Source organism: Balaenoptera physalus (assembly GCF_965194825.1).
Source record: "Balaenoptera physalus genome assembly, chromosome: 13".
In the NCBI taxonomy this organism is placed as follows: Eukaryota; Metazoa; Chordata; class Mammalia; order Artiodactyla; family Balaenopteridae; genus Balaenoptera; species Balaenoptera physalus.
In genome coordinates this window covers 3,519,359-3,540,500 of record NC_138892.1, presented here as the reverse complement: position 1 = coordinate 3,540,500, position 21,142 = coordinate 3,519,359, and the positions used below count along the sequence as shown (strand labels likewise).

At 52.2% G+C, this 21,142-nt stretch overlaps 2 protein-coding genes across 5 annotated transcripts in view; both read right to left on the bottom strand.

Annotated features, from left to right (window-relative positions):
• Window positions 1-21,142, bottom strand: part of CERK (ceramide kinase) — a 215,672-nt gene that overhangs the window by 666 nt on the left and 193,864 nt on the right. The window lies entirely within an intron of this gene.
• Window positions 1-21,142, bottom strand: part of CELSR1 (cadherin EGF LAG seven-pass G-type receptor 1) — a 150,428-nt gene that overhangs the window by 97,642 nt on the left and 31,644 nt on the right. The window lies entirely within an intron of this gene.

Genomic DNA, 21,142 nt, shown 5'->3' with positions numbered 1-21,142 from the left:
GAGATTGGGACTGACATGTATACACCAATATGTATATAATAATAACTAATAACCTGTTGTATAAAAAAATAAAATAAAATTCAAAACAAAACAAAACAAAGAGCCAGTGGCTAGAATAAGTAATGAGGAAAAGAAATTAAGGCAAAAGATGGCACAGCCCATACGGCAGGAAGCCTCAGAGATGGCACCACCCTCCTTCCTTCCCCCACACACTGGCTACACCCAGGCAACAGGGCACATTTATTCACACTGTGGCCACAGCAGTCGTCCTAAAACACTGGGATGTCCTAAAACGTCCTAAAACACTGTGGCCACAGCACTCATCCTAAAACATCACACCACTCCCTTGGGGCCCCCAATGGCACCCAGGATAAAACCCATACTGCCTACCCCATCTTATGGTCCTATGTGGTCCGTCCCCGTCACCCTCCCTTGTCTCAGAGACACCTCCCTGCCTCAGGGCCTTTGCACACTTCATCTTCCGCCTGGAACACCGCCCTCCTTGTCGCCAGTGGCTGCTCCCGGGGCCACCCGGGTCTCAGCTGCATGTCCCTCATCAGAGGGGCCCTCCGCATCCCCCATGCTCTGCCACATCCTCACTTCAACTCCCTCACAGGAGCGGCCGCAAGCTGCTTTTATTTGTTCATATCTGTCTCTCCCCGCAGTGAACCCATGAGGACCAAGAACTTGTAGGTCTTGTTCCTGCTGTGCCCGTCACTTCTAGAACAGTCCCTGGCACTCAGAAGCTCCTGGATAAACATTCAGGGAAGGGAGGGAGGCCAGAGTCCCTCTTCCAGTGGCATCTCTTTAACCCCAAGATTGACATTGGCACAAACAGCATCAGAGACTCCATTTTTCCATCTAAGCTATTTTTCTGTGGGTGTTTCTTTTCTCTTTTTTTTGGCAAAGGCCCATTACAATAATATAGGATATAGGATACTGTTTGTTTCCTGGTGGCAGTTGTTATGAAACATCCTTTTAATCTTAAACCACACACAAATTTGCTAGGGTCCAAGATTTGAGGGTCATGCTGATTTTAAGCTCAAAGTTCAGACCGTCTGGGCATGCTTCAGGCTATTCTGCCCTCTCCCTCCCCGGGGATGGGCAGGGAGCCCAGGAAGGCACGGCACGGAGGAATGCCCAGGAACCAGGGGCCACGTAATGACCAGAAAATAGTATTAAATATTAACTCACGTCAAACGTGCTGGAAAATAAAATACGCACCTTACTGTTAATTTTACAATTAATTTCTTTCAAGACCATGGACCGTCCTGGACTACCAGGTCCTGGAGACAATGAATACGCTCTGTGCTTAACTCATCTGGGTTGCATTTCTGAGTCGCCACGAGCACGAATGCGACTGCCCATCAACAGGGAGCCACTGAAATAAAGGACGGCTGTTCTCACCCTGTAGCTCGGTTCAGCGAAACCCACTAGGTGACACTCGCCTCCACCGGTGTCAGGGCAGATCCAGACAACATGATGTTAAAAAGGAAAAGTCAGTCACTTTTCACATGAAACAAAGAAATATGTTTGCACACAAATCCAGGGAGCCGTCGGCAGGGACAGCAAAAACTTCAGTGCTGACGGTGATTCTATGTGGGTCGCTGACTTTGCTTTTAAATAAACTTTTTATTTTGGAGCAGTTCTAGATGAACAGAAAAATTGCGAAGACAGTGCAGGGAGGTCCCGTATACCCAGCACCCAGGTTCCCCTGCAATTAATACTATTGTGACGTCAGTGTGAGGTATTTGTTAGAACGAATGAGGCAATACGGACACATTATTAACTGAAGTCCATACGCCACTCATATTTCCTTGGTTTCACCTACTGTCCTTTCTCTGTCCCAGGACCCCACAGGACATGAGCCGTCCTGTCTCCTTGCTCCTCCGGCTGTGACGGACTTTCTCAGACGTTCCTTGTTTCTGATGACCCTGACCGTTTGGAGAAGTACTGGTCAGGAATGTTGCTGACATTTAGGTGATTTTCGCTTTTTCCCCTACACTTTCTTACATCGTTTTATTCTCCTGCCTGAGCATCCATTAGGTTTATCACTTAGAAGGCTGTTTTCATTTTGGAAAACATGGAGCTCACCCAGGGCTCCCCCCAACCTGTGCTGTAGGCACTTCATCCGTGGCTGGAAACAACAGCGCCGGAACCAACGCCTCCAAACCGGGCCAGCACAGTTTCCATGGCTTTCCCTAGGAAAGGTGAGTCCCCTTATTGTCTCTAAGTCACAGAGGGAAAGAGACAGAACAGATGGCAGGGCGGGGCTGTGGGGTGCCCACCGGCAGGTGCTTCCCGCAAAACCCCCGACGGTGCAGGCGAGGGGGGCTTCGCAGGTCTTCACGGAGGGTGGGGCCTGTCCACGCATCCAGCTCTGGTCAGAGGACAGCCGTCGTCTACAATCTCATCCCTGTGGCCCGCTCAGCCCTGGGGGTCTCAGTGCCCAAGGAGCCGGTGGCCCACAAGGGGGCAGGGGACAGAGCCGAGTTTGCAAGAGGCAGGACAGGAGGACCCCAGGAGACAGCGGGGAGGGCAGGGTCCACGGAGGAACGGACCTTGTCACACAGTGGCGTGCAACCATCTTCCCAGCACAAAATGCTTTTAAAAGCAGCGAGGCCTGGCCAGTCGGTGGCGGGAGGCCGTGTCAGTCCCGGGGCTGCACCACAGCCTGAGGCTCACATAACTGATCCCCTCACAGCCTGGAGGCCAGGAGTCCAAGATCAAGTGTCAGCAGGTTGGCTCCACATGGGGGCTCGGAGGGAGAATGCGTCCCGTGGCTCTGTCCCAGCGTCCGGTGGCTGCTGGCAGTCCTTGGTACCCCCAGCTGGCAGATGCCTCACTCCCGTCTCTGCCTCATCGTCACGTGGCCTCTCCCCACATGAGTCTGTGTCCGGATTCCCTTCTGAAAAGGTCACCCGTCGTTGGATCAGGATCCACCCGAATCCAGGAGGTGTCAGTGCTTAGCTTGATCACATCTGCTCAGATCCAACCTCCAAATAACACCTATGCTGAGGTTCCAGGGGGCCGCGAACTCGGGGGGACGCTACTCCACCCCGGACAGATGGGAATGTGGGTTGGGGGAGACAAGGCCACGGGGGCAGGGGAAGGTCCTCTGACGCTGCCGCCTCTTGGACCCTTGGCGTAGGGCAGTGGGGGGTGGACGCGGGGGAAACGTCCATGGTGTAGACCTCGCTGACCCGGACGGTGCCCCACCACTGCCCGCAGCGGCTCCACACCGACGCCTTCCGCAGTGCCGCCCCTCCAGCCCTTGTCACAGCCCGCGAGGGACACCTCTGCTGGTCCTGCACAGATGAGAACACCAACGCACAAGGAAGTTGACCAGCAGGCCCGGCCGAGGTCACTCGGGCAGCAAGTGGCAGGCCCAGACCGACTGAGCCTGAGCCCCTCCAACGGTGGGCAGAGGGTCCAGAGAACTATGGTCCTGGCTCGGAGGGTCCACGTGGAAAAAGACCGGTTTCTGACCCGTTATACACCTGCAGCCTTGGGGACAACGCGGTGAGGCAGGGCCACCAGCAGTTGGAGATGCAGCGGTGCCAGGAGGGACCAGCACCACACGCCAGCGTCTTGGTCACCCCACTCCACACGCACCGTGGTCTAAGTTGGGGGGGCATCTCCATCTCCTACCGCCAACGCCCTGCCAGGCCTGGCTGGCACAGCCCGTGACGCTGCAGTAGGCCAGCTGCGGCCACATCCACTGGGCACTGTTTGCCGTCCGGCCGGTTTGACACAAAGCCTGCCCCCTCCTGCCCCCTCCCAGGCCTCACCAGGGGCAGGGAGTGCCTGCTGGGGTGGAGGGGGGACTTTGAAGTGGTTTCCTTTTGGGGCAGCAAAAGCTGAACCCAGAACCTGTGACTCAGGACAGGGTCTCCCTTCCCGGGAACAGGGTGATGGGGGTTTGGGGGACAGTGGGGCAAAAGCTGGTGTCAGGCCTGGCGGGCACGCTGGCCTGAGAAGACGCTGCTTGTCCTGCCCCATCCAGGGAGGAGGGGCCTCAGGCCTGAAGGGGAGGGCCCCATTCAAGCACCAGCATCTCAGGCAAATCAGACAATGCACTTGCTCTCGACGCATCTACGGTCCTCCTTCCCTGTCCCCACGCATCCCGGGACCTCGCCGACAGTGGCAGCCCACGCCTTGGGTTTCTCCTCCTTTGGAACCCATGTCCTCGCCCTGTCATTTCTACCATCGTCTCCCTCAAATTGCTGGAGGCGCGGTCCTCACAGCCCCTCCCCTGCAGGCCCCAGGCAGCCCCCCAAAGCCCAGCCCCCCCACCCAGGAGCCTGGGCCTGGGGGACGCTCCCCGACACAGCGCTCAATCCCTAACTCCCATTTCAGGGGACGTTCACTCCTACAGGGCCCCGAGACTGGGCCCGCTGCACTGGGCCCGCCACCTTAATATCTGAGGCCCTCGGCCACTCTTCCTTCACCTGAAATGACCTCGAGCCCCCCACTCTGACTCCTCCCCCGGCCCCCTCCTCCAGCCTTGCCCTATCTTTGCATCCACACCCCCCTCAGAGGAGCCAGGCCTGGGATCCAGGCGTCAGTGGGGACCCCAACCTGCCTTGCCAGGGGGCACCTGGGCCAGTCCCCTCAACCTGGCACCCACTGGCCAACCAAGACAGCTTGCGGGGGACACTTCCCTGGCGGTCCCGTGGTTAAGACTCCGCGTTTCCAAAGCAGGGGGCGCGGGTTCAATCCCTGGTCGGGGAACTAAGATCCCACATGCCATGCAGCGCGGCCAAAAAAAAAAAAGAGAGAAAGACAGCTCAGGGGGCTCAGAATCAGGCAGCATTTACAACCCACCTCTCCGGGGTGCCGGGCCTCGCCACCAGTCTACTCACTGCACACGACGCATCTAGTTTACATGTGAAAACGAACGCCCCAGACTATCCCAGGAGCTCTGAGGCACACGCATGGCTCTTTTAAACACCAAACGCTGGCTCCCTGCTGGAAGGGCGATGCCCCTCGCCAGGGGTGTCCCGTCCAGGACCCTCGTCTCCGCTGCCCCTCCTGAGAATCCCAGCGGCGGCAACAGTGCCCTTCCTCCCTGCGTCCCCAGCGTCCACCCGCGCGGGTCCTCCTACTTCCGCTGTGACATCAAGAGGATGAAACGGGAGGCTGGGCCCAGGTCCCCACACCCAGAGACGCACCCACGCACAGCAGCTTCAGGTAAGCTGTGCGCAGAGCACCCAGCCGCCCAGCTGCGCTCGACAGACGATCCGACCCACCACGTCGGGGGATCCGAGTGCCAGAAACATCGTCGGGCAGGATGAAAATCACGCGTTTCGTATATTTTTGTGACGGGGCCATGTCACGACCCCTCCCCAGTCCTGACCTCGGGCCCGGTCTCCCCCTTAACTTGGTCAGGGGCTCCTAGGAGCAAGCCCTGCTCGGCCCATCTGTAAGGGGGGCAGCAGCAAGGGCACCCCCAACGAGGATGCCAGGAAAACCCCCAAGACACTGGGCAGGAACAGCCGGCAAGCGCCCTCAAGCACTCGGAAAGCACTCAGTCAACTCTCCACGTGGCTACCATTCTTAGTAACCACCCCAAATAAAATATAACCAGGTGCAAGAAACTTGCCATAGCCGTGAGGAGCCAGGAGGGAAAGAACAAACCCCCTGTGAACGTGGGCCCAGGCCAGGCTGCAGGGTCCCCTCAAGTCATCCCAAAGCTGGGACATCACTGCTCCAATCAAATGGCAATGCACACACGGGCACCAGGAAGCCCACGCATGGGTAAAGGATGAGCAATTTGATGCTCCGCTTTAAAATATCTACAGCTTCAAATCCAGTCATTGAAAGTAAATATGTGATTTGATCTTGCCACATTATTCTGTTTCCAAGCACGCTTATGGACCCAGCATCCTTCCTCCCCTCCAAAATTATAAAATTCTAGCAATGACAAGAAATTATTCTCTCCCAAGATATGGAGAGAGGAGAAGAAGCTACATCTCCAGACCATCAGGATCAAGTGAGTCAAATACGCACGAGACACATTAGGAAATGCCTGGCCTCAGGAAGCATGAGGACTGGGGAGACCTTACAAAGGAGGGGGATCCTGGCACCAGCTACGATGCAGATGAACCTCAGGACAGTGTGCTGAGCAAGAGAAGCCAGTCACAAAAAGACAGATACCGTGTGATCCCACGGAGATGGGGTGTCCAGAGTGGTCAGCTTCACAGAGACGGAGAGCAGACAGTGGGTGCCAGGGGCTGGGGGAGGGATATCGGGGGTTAGTGTTTAATGGGGACAGAGTCTCAGTTCTGCAAGATGAACAAGTCCAGGAGACGGACGGTGGTGATGGTCACACAACAGTGTGAACGGACTTAACGCCACGGACCTGTGCACCTAAAAACGGTTAAATGGCAACTCTGACGTTATGTAAATTTTACTACAATTATAAATAAATAAAAACATGAGTACATAAATAAACATAAAGGGAGAATGAAGAAATGAGAAAACAAGCAGCCAAGATCCCTAAAGCTTCCTTCTCTTGTCACTCCCACTTTTATTATTTACTCTAAAATTGCCTGATAGAGGATAACACTGATTCAGCAATGTGCTCTCCTAATGTCATGTATGAAATAAAGCTCCTATCCCAAGGCCGAAGTTAGTATCTAATGCAGCATTCCACACCATTAAGTTGTTCCATGAGAAGCAGCTCGTCATGTCCATGCTGGATGGAACCTTCTGGAAGGCTGAAGTTGTACCAGGCCCCACTCCCAGCCGAGCGCTGGGAGCAGAACGGCCTTTGCCTTCAGAGCCGGGCGCCACCTTCTGACCCGCGATGATGGTGAAAACGCTGTTACTGCTTAGGGGGAGCTAGAGCCACCACCAGCTGTTTACACCATCAACTAAACACTGCAAAAGAAACCAGCACATGCCCGCAGTGAAAACACACCGGCCGCTGCCAGCTCCGATGGGATCACACCGAGAGTTTCATCAGGGACCTTTGTCGTTCCTGGTTTTTGTTTTATTTCAAGTACTGGCTGAACAATACGTAGGCATCGTTGGCCGAACGGGAACCCAGAAGTCTGATCTCACCACACCCCTTGTTGGGGACTCGTGGTGATCACCAGGCCTGACCCAGAGGCTGTGTTAGGATTCGGAGGAGAAAAGCAGTGATGCAGGGGCTCTGGCGTCAGGGCGGGCCCCCTCCGCCGCGGGCGGCAGTGTGGACACTCAGGGGCTGGCGGGGGATAACCTGAGGCCTGGGGCCAGCCCAGGCGCTAGAGAATGCCAAGCAGCACCCCAATGCCAGTTAGTCACCCCTCCCCACCTCCAGCTGTCACAACCACAAATGTCTCCAGACATTGTCAGGTGTCCGCCGGGGACACAATCGCATCCAGGTGACAGCCCTGCTCTAGGAAACAACACAAAGGTTTCTGGACTCGTCCTCCGGCTTGAGACTCTTGGGAAGAACCAGGAGCCCGGGCAGCAGTGGGGCTCGGGGTTCCGCACCCCGTGGCTGCCAGGCTGGCCCGGGGGCTCCACGCCTCCTGCAGTGCCAGCTGGGGCTTCCCTCCGCCGTCGGGGCCAACAGGGAGCCCGTCCAGCCTCACTTTTCCCTGCCAGAGCCAGAAAAGCCACCCTTCTGCTCTGTCCTAGGAAAATGGGCAAAGTTGCCCAAAGCAAAGACTTAAGCCCAAAGTGGATTTAAAAGAACTAGCGATCGGCCTGCCCTGCCGGCATGATCACATGGCCCCAGGCACCTGCCAAGGGACACTCACATGTTCTCCGGCCCCGGGCAGGTCCAGGAGCGGCTGTCGGCCCAAAAGAGCTGTGGGCGGTAAAGATGCAATTTTTAACAAATGCACCACCTCAACCCAGCCTGCGGGCCGCTGAGCCCAGGGGCCCTGCTGGGTCCCCCAGGCCTCTTCAGTTACTGCAAGCAGCCCATAGCCAGCCCAGGGACACAGGAGGGCCAAGCACCAGTCTGGAACATTCCAGGCTCCGGCTCCAAAAGTGCCATCTGCCACCCAGCTGGGCAGAGGCCACCAAGCTCCTGCAGCCGCTTGGATGGTCGGAGTCGCTGGTGACCCGGGCAGCCCTGGCAGGTGACCTTGGGTAAGGTGGTAAGTACACCCATGTGCCATTTCTCCTCCTTCTCTCCTTGGCTGGAGGGGGTCCTGCACATGCGCACCTGCAGGCACTGGTTCAAGAACGCTCCCTGGCTTCGTTTAGTTCTAGAAGTTTCCATTTCTCCAACACTGCATATGGACTCTTGTTTGGCCTTGACCTCGTGCTCACTGACAGCGCCTCTGAAGTCCTGACTATCTCCAGGAACCACTGGTGACAGATGCCTCCCCCCGCCCCCCGCACAGTTCCTCTAGAACAGTGGCTGCTGGAGAAAACCCGCAATCTGGGCCTGGAAGTGTCGCCCGTCACCCGGTGGGGCAGACGCCATAGAGGCTCCTCAACCAGAGGAAGCCCCGCCTTTGGGGACACGCTTCCTCTGATGGCAGAGAAGAGAGTGAGAGAAAGAGGAGTGATGACGGACACCAGGTCACAGAGATGCCACGCTGCCAGCTCTGAAGGCGGGGGAAGGGGCGCCGAGCCAGGGGTGGAGGTGCCTCTAGCTGCTGGAGAAGCCCGGAAGCAGGGTCCCCCGGAGCCTCCAGAAAGGACCGCAGCCCTGCCACAGTGTGCTTGCATCCCGGAGAGACCGTGTTGGGCTTCCAACCTAGTGAATGGTGAGAGAGTAAATCTGGGTTGTCTCAAGCCACTGTGCTTGTGGTAATCTGTTACAGCAGCAACGGAAGACCTCATTCTGTGAGGTTACCATAACCTTGACACCAAAATGACACAAGGAGAGCACAAGGAAGAAAAAGTACAGGCCACATCACTCGTGAACATAAAGGCAACAATTCTTAAAAGAGGAAAACGAAAACTACATCTAATAATGTATAAAAAAAGACAATGTATCAAGACCAAATTGGATTTATCTCACGAATTTAACATTTGAAAATGTATTAACATAACACCATCCTTAAAAAAAAAATCGCATATTTGAACCTCAATAAATAGAGGAAGAGATTCAATAAAATTCCTCAATCACTCATAATAAAGATGCTTGGCAAACAATGTAGAGACAGGTCCTTCCTTAAAATGATGAAGGCATCTCTCAAAGTCCAACAGCAAACATCACACTGAACAGTGGTGCCCACTATGTCCTCTTCCAAGTTGTACTGAAGGCCTAATCAGTGCAATGGGAACGAATGAATGGAAAAAGACATCATATCATTATTCAGAGATCATATGACCAACAACACAGAAAAGTCCACAGGCTCTACAGGCAATTTGTCAGAATGCATCAGAGTGTTTAACAAGGTGGCTAAAAATCAAGACAGAAAAATCAAACACATTTCCTATACCAGTCTCATAAAACGTAATTTAAAAAATCTCATTTACGGTAGACCAAAAATATGCTGAGCTTAAGCACAAATCTAATAAAAGACATAGAAGCCCTTTATAAATAAAAAGATTAAATAAAAAAAAAACTATTATTGGCAGAAATGAAGACAATCCATCCATATTCATTGATGGGAAGAGCCAGTGGGGAAAGGGTAGCAGCTCTCCTCAAACTGACTTAAAGATTCACTGCCATTCTTATCAAGATCCCTACAGGGTCCTTCACAGAACTGGCAAGACAGTCTCTAATCCACATGGAAGACAGGCCAGGCCAGGAAAAGGCAGGCACGCCCGAAAAACAGGGGAGCGGGGACAGCTTGTAGGAGATGGGACTGCTCGTCCGAGTCTACAGAAACAAGAGGGGATTGACACGGAGCAACCTACAGACCCACGGGCAGGAGAGAGCCCAGAAACAGAGCCACGTGTACGTGAAAATGTGACACGTCACAGGGCTTGCTGCTGGGAGAGAGGAATATTCCATAAATGGGCCCGAGACCATCTGTACGGAGGACAAAATGACATTGGATCCCTACCTCACACTGAACACAAAAAGCAATTCCAGGGAATTAAGGACTTAAGTGTGAAAGGCAAAACCTATTTTAGAAGAGACTGTACAGAACTACTGTTTATGATCTGAGGCAGGTAAGGATTTCTTAAGACACAAGACATGATCTTAAAGGGAAAAAAGGTATAATTTTGACATTAACTAGAAGAACTTTACAAAGAACCTGATTTTACAAATTAATGACGAGACAAGCCACAAACTGGAACATATTTGGTCCTAAAACAAATAAAAAGATGCTCAACATCATTAGCAATCTGAGAAATGCAAATCGAAACCACAATGAGATACCAATTTACACCCAACAGATTGGCAAAAGTTAAGAAACCAGACACCAGCAAGTGATGGCAAGCACGAGAGAGGAACGGTTGTTCGTTGCTGGTGGAAAGGTGAATTGGTCCAATCGCTTAGCAAAACCCTGGAGTCCCCTAGCCCTCCCGTGCCTGACGGGCAGCAACTCCCAGGGGAATCACCCCAGGGGAAGCCATGCCCTTGTGGGCCAGGAGGTGCACACAGGATATCCAAGCAGCAGAACAGATCAAGAGTGGAACGTTCACTGGATGAAATACCACGCTACAGTGAGAATGAACCAACTACAGCATAGCACGCCAATGTGGGCGCTGAGTGGAAGGGGCAGGCCGTCAAGGAAGACACACAGCCTGGTGCCAGGTATACGGACTCCAGACACAGACACAGCCCAACGAGACGGGTCCAGATCCTTTATCCGAAACCCTTGGGACCAGGCGGTTCTGCAATGCAGAATTTTTTGAATGCGGAAAGTTATAAACAGTGCCTATTCTATCTTATGTAACAGCAGACTCTGCCATCAAATGCATAATCCTCCTGCAGTACCGCGTGTGAATATTCACACGAACCAGGAAAAAACTGTCAACAATCTGGGACTTCCCTGGTGGTCCAGTGGTTAAAACTCTGCGCTTCCACTGCAAGGGGCGCAGGTTTGATCCCTGGTCGGGGAACTACGATTCCACACGCTGCGCAGCGCAGCCAAAAAAAAAAAAAATGTCAACGATCTCATGTTGGTGTGGGTTACGTTTTGCTGCCAAGTGAATTTTTGCAAAATTGACTTTGGTTTTCAGAGCTTTGGGATTTTGGAAAAGCAGCTGAGGGCTACAGACCGACGTACTGACATCTAGGACCACATGCCATGGAGTCAAAACGAAAAGCGAGGCAGGAGAGGGAGGTGACACACAGAGGGCTTCGGGGACACGGAAGGGTCTACCACACACGTGTGTTCGTTACCGTCCTTTATTATTTCATACGTTTGAACTGTTTCAAAACAATAATAAAATCTCTGTAAGTGAAATGGGAGTGGGAGAGGGGGTGATTGAAAGGGGGAAAGAGGCAGGCCCAAGGTTTCTGGCTTGAATGGGGATCCTGTTCCCAGACAGGAAACTCGGGAGGAAGGTGAGGTTTTCTCTCTGTCTGGGGCGTGATGGGATTGAAGAACGTGTGGTTTAAAAAATGGCAAGGGCTTCCCTGGTTGCGCAGTGGTTAGGAATCCGCCTGTCAATGCCGGGGACGTGGATTCGAGCCCTGGTCCGGGAAGATCCCACATGCCGCAGAGCAACTAAGCCCGTGTGCCACAACTACTGAGCCTGCGCTCTAGAGCCCGCGAGCCACAACTACTGAGCCCACGCACCACAACTACTGAAGCCCGCACACCACAAGGAAGAGTAGCCCCCGCTCATCACAACTAGAGAAAGCCCGCAAGCAGCAACGAAGACCCAACACAGCCAAAAATAAATAAATAAATTAAAAATTAAAAAAAAAATGGCAACAAATGCGCTGACATCCTCCCACCCACAGGTGAGACCGGTGTCCCTTTCCTCTGGAATCTGGGTGGGCCTGGGACGGCTTCAACCAACAGAAGAGGGAGGAATGTCACTGAGTGACCCCTGGGTCACAAAAAGCCCCACGTTCCATGCTGCCGAGACAGTCCCCCTCTGCCACCCACAGCCGCTGTGACCCTGCGAAAGCTCCTCAGTTTCCTCACTAGTAAAGCCAAGATGGAGGGCTCTCCCGCCCCAAGAGGCCCATGAGGACTGCGGAGCCACACGAGCCTTTGTTCTCATGACCGATGATGTTCTTTGCTTCTCCCACGGCTCCGATTCTGCTACCCCAGTTACAAGGGACGTGGGACCCGGGGAGGCCCAGGACACCCAGCCTTCGGGGAAGAAGCCAGGCAGCCTCCGGTCGTCTCTGCTGTTCTACACGAATGCTTTCCAGAGAGAAAATAATTATTAACTGCAGAGGCTTCATGAGGAGAGGGAGCTGCGAGGATCTCTAATACCAATAATTTGTACCTATTTAAGAGCAAATGCGCTACAACAAAGGCGGCTGCGAGCAACAGTATCAGACTGTTTCCTTTGCTGCCAGGTGAGAAAGCACAGCTGAGCACAGGGTGCGTGAAGCCTGACAAAAAACAGGACTTTTCCCGCACCTGTGGCCCCCAGACCCGGCCTGGCTTCCTGACACACCTGTGGCCCCCAGACCCAGCCCGGCTCTGACACACCTGTAGAGAGGACTCTCAGCCCAGAAACCCAGGGGAATAAGGCCAGAGAGAGGGCGCTGCAGTGATGGGGACCTGGGCAGGGTGTGGGCAGGGCCGTCCCTCCAGCCCAGCCCACGGGAGCAGCTGCCGCCGGCTTAGCCTTCCTCAAGACACGGACGGCAGAGCGTGGTTGGGGACTAGAGCGCTCACCCTCCTGGCCCCTACTGTCACCCCACTCAGGGACCCTGAAGTCCCTTGCAGAACAATTTCAGTGAAACCTCTTTTGAAACACAAATACCACGGGGAGGTTATATTAAGGCCCTGGCCCCTTGGTGGCTTAGCTCCTCACGTCAGAGGGCCCCGGGCAGCCCGGACTCCCCAGGGCAGGAGGCAGCTGCCCTCACACTTTGTGGCCAGCGGAGATACTGGAGTGACACTCACTGTGACCTCACCCACGTGCTACCAGGGGCAGCAAACACCCGGCCCGGCCCCCCATCAGTGGCGACAAACATCCACCGACAGCGACAGATCATCTTTGCTACTTCCTGGGACCCTTCCCTCCAGTTGAGTGAAGACCCCACGAATCCTCTTCTTTTTGGGAAGAGATCAAATATTGGCCCAGACGTCCATTAATTTACAACTTACATGGCACGCAACTGCTGAGAAGAGAAAAGCAGGGCGTTTTTTTTTTTCCTGGTTAAATATTTGCTAAGAAAATTCCAATCCTAAATTTCAAGAGACTGATTTAGCATGACATTAGAAGGGTAAGACATAGCCATTTTAGATTATTAACCAGAAACTCTTGTGGAAGAAGCACGAGAGAAAACTCACAGAGTCCTCCCAGTGAAAACGTGTCTTTTAGCAAACAGAGAAAATGTATACTTTAGCATCCTTTCTTCTCTTATCTTTATTACATCTTAAATGTCTTTCTGGTGCTGAGTCTTGTAATTTACTTTACTTTCAGGCCTCTTTCCTCTCCATCCAGAGGGTGAAATCAGTTTCCAGTATTCAAAGGGTGGAACCAAATCTCTGCCTGCCTTCCTCATATTTGCTGTGTGGTTCTCCTTCTGCGGCCTTTGTTTGCGGCCGCCTTACTGCTTTTCCCGGAAATTAATGAGCTGAGCGCCTATTCTGAAATCAGAGGCAAGAAGATTCGAGACTCAAAACTCCACTTGGATGGGACGGCCCGTGTGCGGGCTCCGCGCAGACGCAGGGATGCAGCTTCTGTCTGGGCGCTCATCAGGGAGCCTGGGAGGAGGGATGTGTCCAGTGAGGCTGAAAGTGACATCTGGCCGCTGACAACTCCCCGTTCACCACACACCCAGTGTCTGAGTGTCTCCCAGCCGCCGGGGAGGGAAGCTGCAGCTCCTGGCCCCTTGCACCCAGGTGTGTGCTGTCTGCGTGGAATCCGGTCAGGGACACTCAGGCCCACAGTCCGGGGAATGGGCCGGAGCGGGAGGGTGTGGGGGCCGCTCACGGACAGATGGGGGATGTGGAAGGTGTTCTGCTCTTGGGAACCCTGGTGGGTTTGACCGTTGTGATGATGCACTCCGTGGCCCACTCTGTTTTGCTCGTAAGATGCGCTCATGTTGCAGGTACTTTTTAAAGTCATACATCAGGGGCTTCCCTGGTGGCGCAGTGGTTGAGAATCCGCCTGCCAATGCAGGGGACATGGGTTCGAGCCCTGGTCTGGGAAGGTCCCACATGCCGTGGAGCAACTAGGCCCGTGCGCCACAACTACTGAGCCTGCGCGTCTGCAGCCTGTGCTCTACGACAAGAGAGGCCGCGACAGTGAGAGGCCCGCGCACCGCGATGAAGAGTGGCCCCCGCTTGCCACAACTAGAGAAAGCCCTCGCACAGAAACGAAGACCCAACACAGCCAAAAATAAATAAATAAATGAATAAATAAATAAATTTTAAAAAATAAAGTCATACATCAGGAATGTTCCCCAAGAGGTGTCCTGAACCCACGTCCCCCCCACCCACCTGTCAGCCCCTGTTCCCTGAAGGCAGGGGTCTCGCCGCTGTTCCCCGGCCCTGCAGGCCACCTCCCTCCCAGGAGCAGTTCTCGATGGAGCACCTACTGTGCGCCTGCCCAGGGCCTCCTGCCCCTGCCCCTCCTCCACAAAAGGCCTCACACACACCCACACACACAATTCCGAGGTTCCGAAGAAGAATGCCAGCTCCAAGTTCTTCCAGTGGCGCCTTCTGCCTGGGTCTAAACAGATGGAAGTGATTAATCTACTACCAGATATCCTGTAATTGATTGAGATGGCTTGAAAGTAATAGATTGGATTTCCCTCTTACGTGCCCCAAGGGTCCTGGAGAGGACATATAAAGTTCACTCAGGAATCACCACAACTGACTACAGTTACAATTCATTTATCATTTTAAATTATTTGGTATAATAAACCTTTTTAACGAGCCTAATCTACAACCGAAACTCAAAGAAACTAATTAAAATTGTCATCACTCATTCACTCAACCAATATTCGCAGCCCTCCATGTTCCGGGCCCAGATCTCAGGCTGCCAAGAGGAAAACCCACAGGGTTGCCCTCAAGGCATCCTCAGCCTGGTGGGGGTGACAGATGCGGCCACAGATGACTGCAGCCTGGAAAGTGCCATGGGGGGCGTCCAGGGTGCAGATGGGGGTGTGTGGGGTGGGAGAGGGCACCCAGGGTGCGAATGGGGGTGTGGGGGAGGGGCACCGAGGGTGAGAATGGGGTGTGGGGGAGGGGCACCCAGGGTGCGAATGGGGTTTGGGGGAGGGGTGCCCAGGGTGCGAATGGGGTGTGGGGGAGGGGCACCCAGGGAGGGAATGGGGTTTGGGGGAGGGGCACCCAGGGTGAGAACGGGGGTGTGGGGGAGGGGCACCCAGGGTGTGAATGGGGTGTGGGGGAGGGGCACCCAGGGAGGGAATGGGGTTTGGGGGAGGGGCACCCAGGGTGAGAACGGGGGTGTGGGGGAGGGGCACCCAGAACGGGGTGTGGGGGAGGGGCACCGAGGGTGAGAACGGGGTGTGGGGGAGGACCCCGCAGGAGGAAGGGCACTGCTGGCAGGAGCAGCTGGGTGAAGGTCTGTGGTCAGCACATGCTTACAGCTGGTATCCGTCCATGTTATGTCACTGCACCTGGTGACAATGGGAACTGCTCCTTTGCACCGATGGTACTCTTTTTAGCATGTGGCATTTGGGGTCTCAGTGGCAGGAAGGGATAAATCAGCTCAGACGCCCAGAAGGGCCCACACCCCACAGCCAGGGCCGGCCTCTTTCCTGCTGGTTATACACTGGTCTAAAAAACAACTGCCAGAAATGTAGTTCTCCCAAAGTGAATCATTACTTTCAGTTTGTAGGCAGTCAGGGATGCCTAAGTGGTTTCTCTTCGTTTGAAACTGTTAACCAACAAATTGCTACTGTCTCCAATTCCTCTGGTTGTCACAACCCAAAGGGCCGGCCAGCGATGATCCTGAGGCAACACTGGCCCAGCAGCAGGGGCCGGTTGGATGCCTTTCTGCCGAGGGCACTTTTATCTATTAACCCAAGGCCCGGCTTTCCCACCGCTCTGGCTCCAGGGGCAACAAGACCGTAATTTATGACCACTGTGAAGGCTTTAATGACCATGGGAAGAAGGAGGCCCGAGCTTGGGTGCCCAGGCCTCTGCAGGTGCCGAGTGGCCGTCCCGCCCCTTAATCAGAGGGACAGACGCTGCTTAGATTCCGAGGGACCCTGGCAGCCTAGCCTCCCCTGACTCAGAGATGGGCCCGGGCCCAGGTCCCCAAGAGCAGCGTTCAGTCTGTCCAGGAAAATGCCCGTGTTTCCTACACTCTGTGGCCTGGGGGTTCCCAGGACGAGTTCTCAGGTCCGGAGTGCAGACCCAAACCTCGGCTGGCTCCCCACCTGGTGGGCGTGAGAGCTGGCCCTTCCCCTGGCCGGTCTCAGCTTCCTCGCCCCTGCAGTGGTGACATGGCCAAATGGGACACCTTCCAAGGACTGGCTTTCAGAAGTGCAAAGAGTTCCAGAGTCACCTGGGCACGTCCACCCGGAGCACCCAGAGTAGGGTCCTGGTCTCCTCCAGCCGGAAGAGTCCCCCAGATGCAGGGGGTCCTGCCCCCTGATGTGCACCTGATGAGGCAGAGGCGGAGAAGGGATTCTATGCAGGGTCACCTGGAGAGGTTCTAGCCGAGCTGGGCTCCTGAAACACGCAGAGGCCTATGGCCTCCATTTAAATGTTCCTGTTCTCGGTCTAAACATTTTATGTCACAATAAGAGACAGATAAAAAAGACACTCACCTGTGCACTCTAGGGCCACAATCATTTTACTCAAAAAATACCTTTGAAATACGACCTGGGGTGAAATGCACGGAGCACAGGTAACCCCAGGCAGCCCTCCACCACCACTTCACACAGCATGTGCTGCAGCCTGCAGATGTGGGGGGCCGGGGTTCACTTTTAGAACAAGAGAAAAATAATCCAACCCCTGCAGCCCGATGCATTTGCCAGTCCTTGGGCACAAACGAGGTCTCATCATCAACCGACCCAGCGCCCAGCGCCCAGCCTGGCCTGGCTCTGCGAACTTCATCCAAATTCTCCCCACAATCCTGCCAGGCAGCTTTCATTTTCCTTGTTTTACAGACCAGGCCTCAGAGGGGCAGGAGGTTAAGTGACTTGCCCAGGGTCACCTGGCTGGTTAATGATGTGCCAAAATTCAAGCCCATGTCTGGCCGGGGGCTCCAGGCTGCCCCCACGCCCCGCTGCCTCTTGAACATAGGAGGGAGTCAGGACACACCACCCCCCAGCACAGGAAGCAGCTCTGCTGAAGTCCACAGCCCGTACATCTAAATTCGAGCTTCTCCACCCCAGTACCATGGACGTTTGGGTTGCCACATGGGACTGTCCCCTGCACTGGGGAACGCTGAAGCAGCATCCCTGGCCTCAGCCCACCAGATGCCAGTATCAGCCACCATATGGTGACCCTGGTCTGTGTACTCTCACTCGCCAAAGGAGTGGCTCCTCTATCTAGAAAGTTTATTGGGCCCCAGTGCCTCCAGGGACAAAGCAATAAATTGGGTGAGGAGGTGATGTGACATCTGAGTGCCCAGGGGTCTGGGGGAACCACGCATGACCACTGTGCAGGACCCCTGCCTGTGAGCAAGGGACCTGACAATTTAGATGGAATAGATTAGACCCAGCTGATAAGAAAGTTAGTAAATCTTAAGACAGATCAAAAGAGGATATTCAGAATGAAGCACATTCAGGAAAAAAAAAGAAAGGCAGGCACAGAATCTATCCTCACGGAGAATAACTCAGCTCTTCTGATTTCCCAATTTATTCTTTGTTACTTGATCAATTATACTTTTAAACGTGCAGAGTCTGCTTCCTGGGCTCTCTAGTCAATTCCACTAGTCTACCTGGCTATCCCTGGCTACTGGTGGACCCTCTTAATTACAATGGCTTTTTTTTTTTTTAGTCGACTTTATTTTTTAGAACATTTTAAAATTTACAGAAAAATTGAGAGGATACTAAAGACAGTTCTCATATACCTCATACCCATTTTCCCTGTTACTAACGTATTACATTAGTGTGGTACATTTGTTATAATTAATGAACCAATGGCTTTTTAATAAGCCTGACACATAACAGACCAAGTCCTCCCTCCTTGTTCTTCAAGATTGCCTTGGCTCTTCTTGGCCAATTTTATTTACATATGAAATTTACATATAATTTCATTTACATATAAGTTTATATGTAAATTAATGTGTAATGTATATGTGTAAATTTGCATGTATTTACATGTAGGTTTTATATGTATTTACATATAAGTTTTATATGTCAACTTGTCCATTTTTTCAATTTCCCCTAAAAATCCTGTGGGTTTTGGTTAGTATTGCTCTGAATCTATACAACAGTCTGGGGAGAAATGACATCTTTACAATATTGAGTCTTCTAATCCATGAACATGGTTAACCCTCCCTGAATTTCTCACAATAACGTTTTATAGTTTTCTGCCCATCTTTTATTAGATTTATTTCTGGTTATCTGATCTTTCATGCTATTGAAAATAATACATCTCATTTAATTTACAATTTACTGCCAGTACACAGGAGCACATTTTATTTCACATATTACCCAAGTATCCAGCAATCCTGCTGACGTCCCTTACTATTAATCATTTACTTGCAGATTCTTTTGGATCTTCTTTGTATGTAATCACATCATCTGTGAATAATAGCAACGTTATTATTTATAGATTTTATTATTCATAATAGTAACAGTGTTATGTTTACAGGTGTTTTTTTTCTTATCTTATTGCACTGGTTGACTTCCAGTACAATGTTGCATACCCAGCATCTAAAACAAGGGTCTGGCCTATAGTAGAAACCAAATGAATATGAATTGGGTGACATGCGCTAACTCATTAGCAACAACTAGTGTCACCACAAGTCTCAAGTCAAGATTTGGCTCTTGAACTTCATGCCAGGAGATCCTAATCCAGTTTGTTAGCAAATGAGCAGGGGCCACACAGGGTCTGAGAGGGTAAAATCCACCTGACCACAAAACAAGACAGTAAGAAAGGGAGAGAGGAAATAACTGAAAGAAAGGAACAAAACCTTTGTTGTTCTGAGTCAGTATGACAGCTCTCCTAGAGAATCGGTTGAAGAATTATTTTAATTAATAAAAGAGCTTGAGAAGGTGGCTGGGTGCAAAATCACCAGACAAAAATTCATTACTTTACCACACCCAGCAGGAGCCAGTTAGAAAATGTAATAGAAAACAACAACAGAGTCCTTATCATGACAGCAACAAAACCCATAAAATCCCTAGAAACGACCTATATGTGGAGAACATAACTGATTTTACTACAGCACTTAAAAGATGACATTAAGAAATGTAAAAACATGCCATGTTTCTAAACAGAAAAACAACAGTGTAGAGATATCACTTTGTCCCAAAGTGTATTGGTTTCTTGGACCTGCCGTAACAAATTGCCACCAAATGGATGGCGTCAACACAACGGAAAATTATTCCCTCACACTTGTGGAGGCCAGAGGTCTGGAATCAAGGTGTTGGCCGGAGGAACTGATTCCTTCAGAGGCTCTGAAATAGAATCTACCCTGCCTCTTCCCAGCTTTTGGTGACGCCGGCGACCCTGGGCCCCAGTCTGTGTGCCGCCACGTGGCCTTCTCTCTGTGTCTCCTGCTCTGCTCTGCTCTCCTCAGCACGTGTCGTTGGATTTAGGGTCCATCCTAGTTCAAGATCATCTCATCTTGAGACCCTTAACTATATCTGCAAGGACCCTTTTTCCAAAAAAGGTCACCCCTACGGGTTCCAAGTAGATGTGTCTTTGGGGGGCCCACTTTTTAAGCCATGACACAGAGTAATCCATACACACGATGCAATTCTCACCAAAATTCCTACAGGTTTGTTTGTTTGTTTTAATTCAATAGAGCTTTACAAGGGATTTTTACACTCACACGGAAGAGAAAATCCATAAGAAGAGCCCAAGAAAATTATGATAAAGAACAATGGGAGGAACTATGCGCCGCACCACTGGCTCTCAGAAGCCGCTACAGTGCACCAGTTATTAAAACAGTGTAGTGGGCGGGGTGAGGACAAACAGGCACAGGGGAAAGTGAGAAACAGTCCCGCTCACTTGGCTGTGGGCATGCAGTCTGTGATAAAAGTGGCATTTCAAGGAGCAGGGGATGGACTCTGCAATAAAAGGTATTGAGACAATTGGTAAAACTAAACCTTGACTTCATCCCGTTACCCCCAAAATTAACTCAACAAATTAAAGAGCCGTACATGATAGGAAGACTTTTTTAAAAATTAAAATAAAACATGGGATAGTTTCATAAACCTGGGTCTGGGAATGCTAATGAACCCCAAACCAGAAACCACTGGGGAAAGACAGCCCCGGGATTGGCAGGCTCCAGAAGAAATGCAAATGACTGATAAACATTTGAAAAGAAGCCTCCACCTCAAAGGAACCAGAGAAAGGCGAAAATCCAACAGAGGGCTATTTTTTACCCATCAGATTGGCAAACGTTTTAGACAATGATAACATCAAGCTTGGGGAAGACACAGATTAACAAGCTTCTGAGCCAGTGGCAAGCGTGTCGACTAGTGATGCGTTTTTAGAAGACAATTTGGTAATTCGATCAAAATGTAAACACCCTATATCTGTGAAGCAGCAAATCCACTTCTATACATCTATTTTCAAGGAGCCTTGGAATACACACCCAAAGACTTTTGTCCCAAGGACAGTCACTGTTTTGTTGTAACAGCAAGAAACGGGACACGACCCAACCTCCATCAATCTCCGACCACGACCACGGGGGATTCTGCAGGGACTTTTGAGGCTGTGCCCCGTCATCTTGCCCTGTGACCCTGGCCCCTCCATTCTTGACCCTCATCTCCCAGCATCCTCTGCTTTCGCCTCTCAGAACCCCAAGCCGCCAGATGCCAACGGCTCCGCCAGCTCCCTTCTGGATCTTTCCGACCTGTAGGCTTGAAACCCCTCCACTGTCTGCACATTTCCTCTCAAAAGCCAAAACCCTGCCCCCTCCTCTCCTCTGAACACACCAGGCCCCCAGGAGTGACGGTCACCCCAAGGATGGCTTCTGTTGGTCCGGT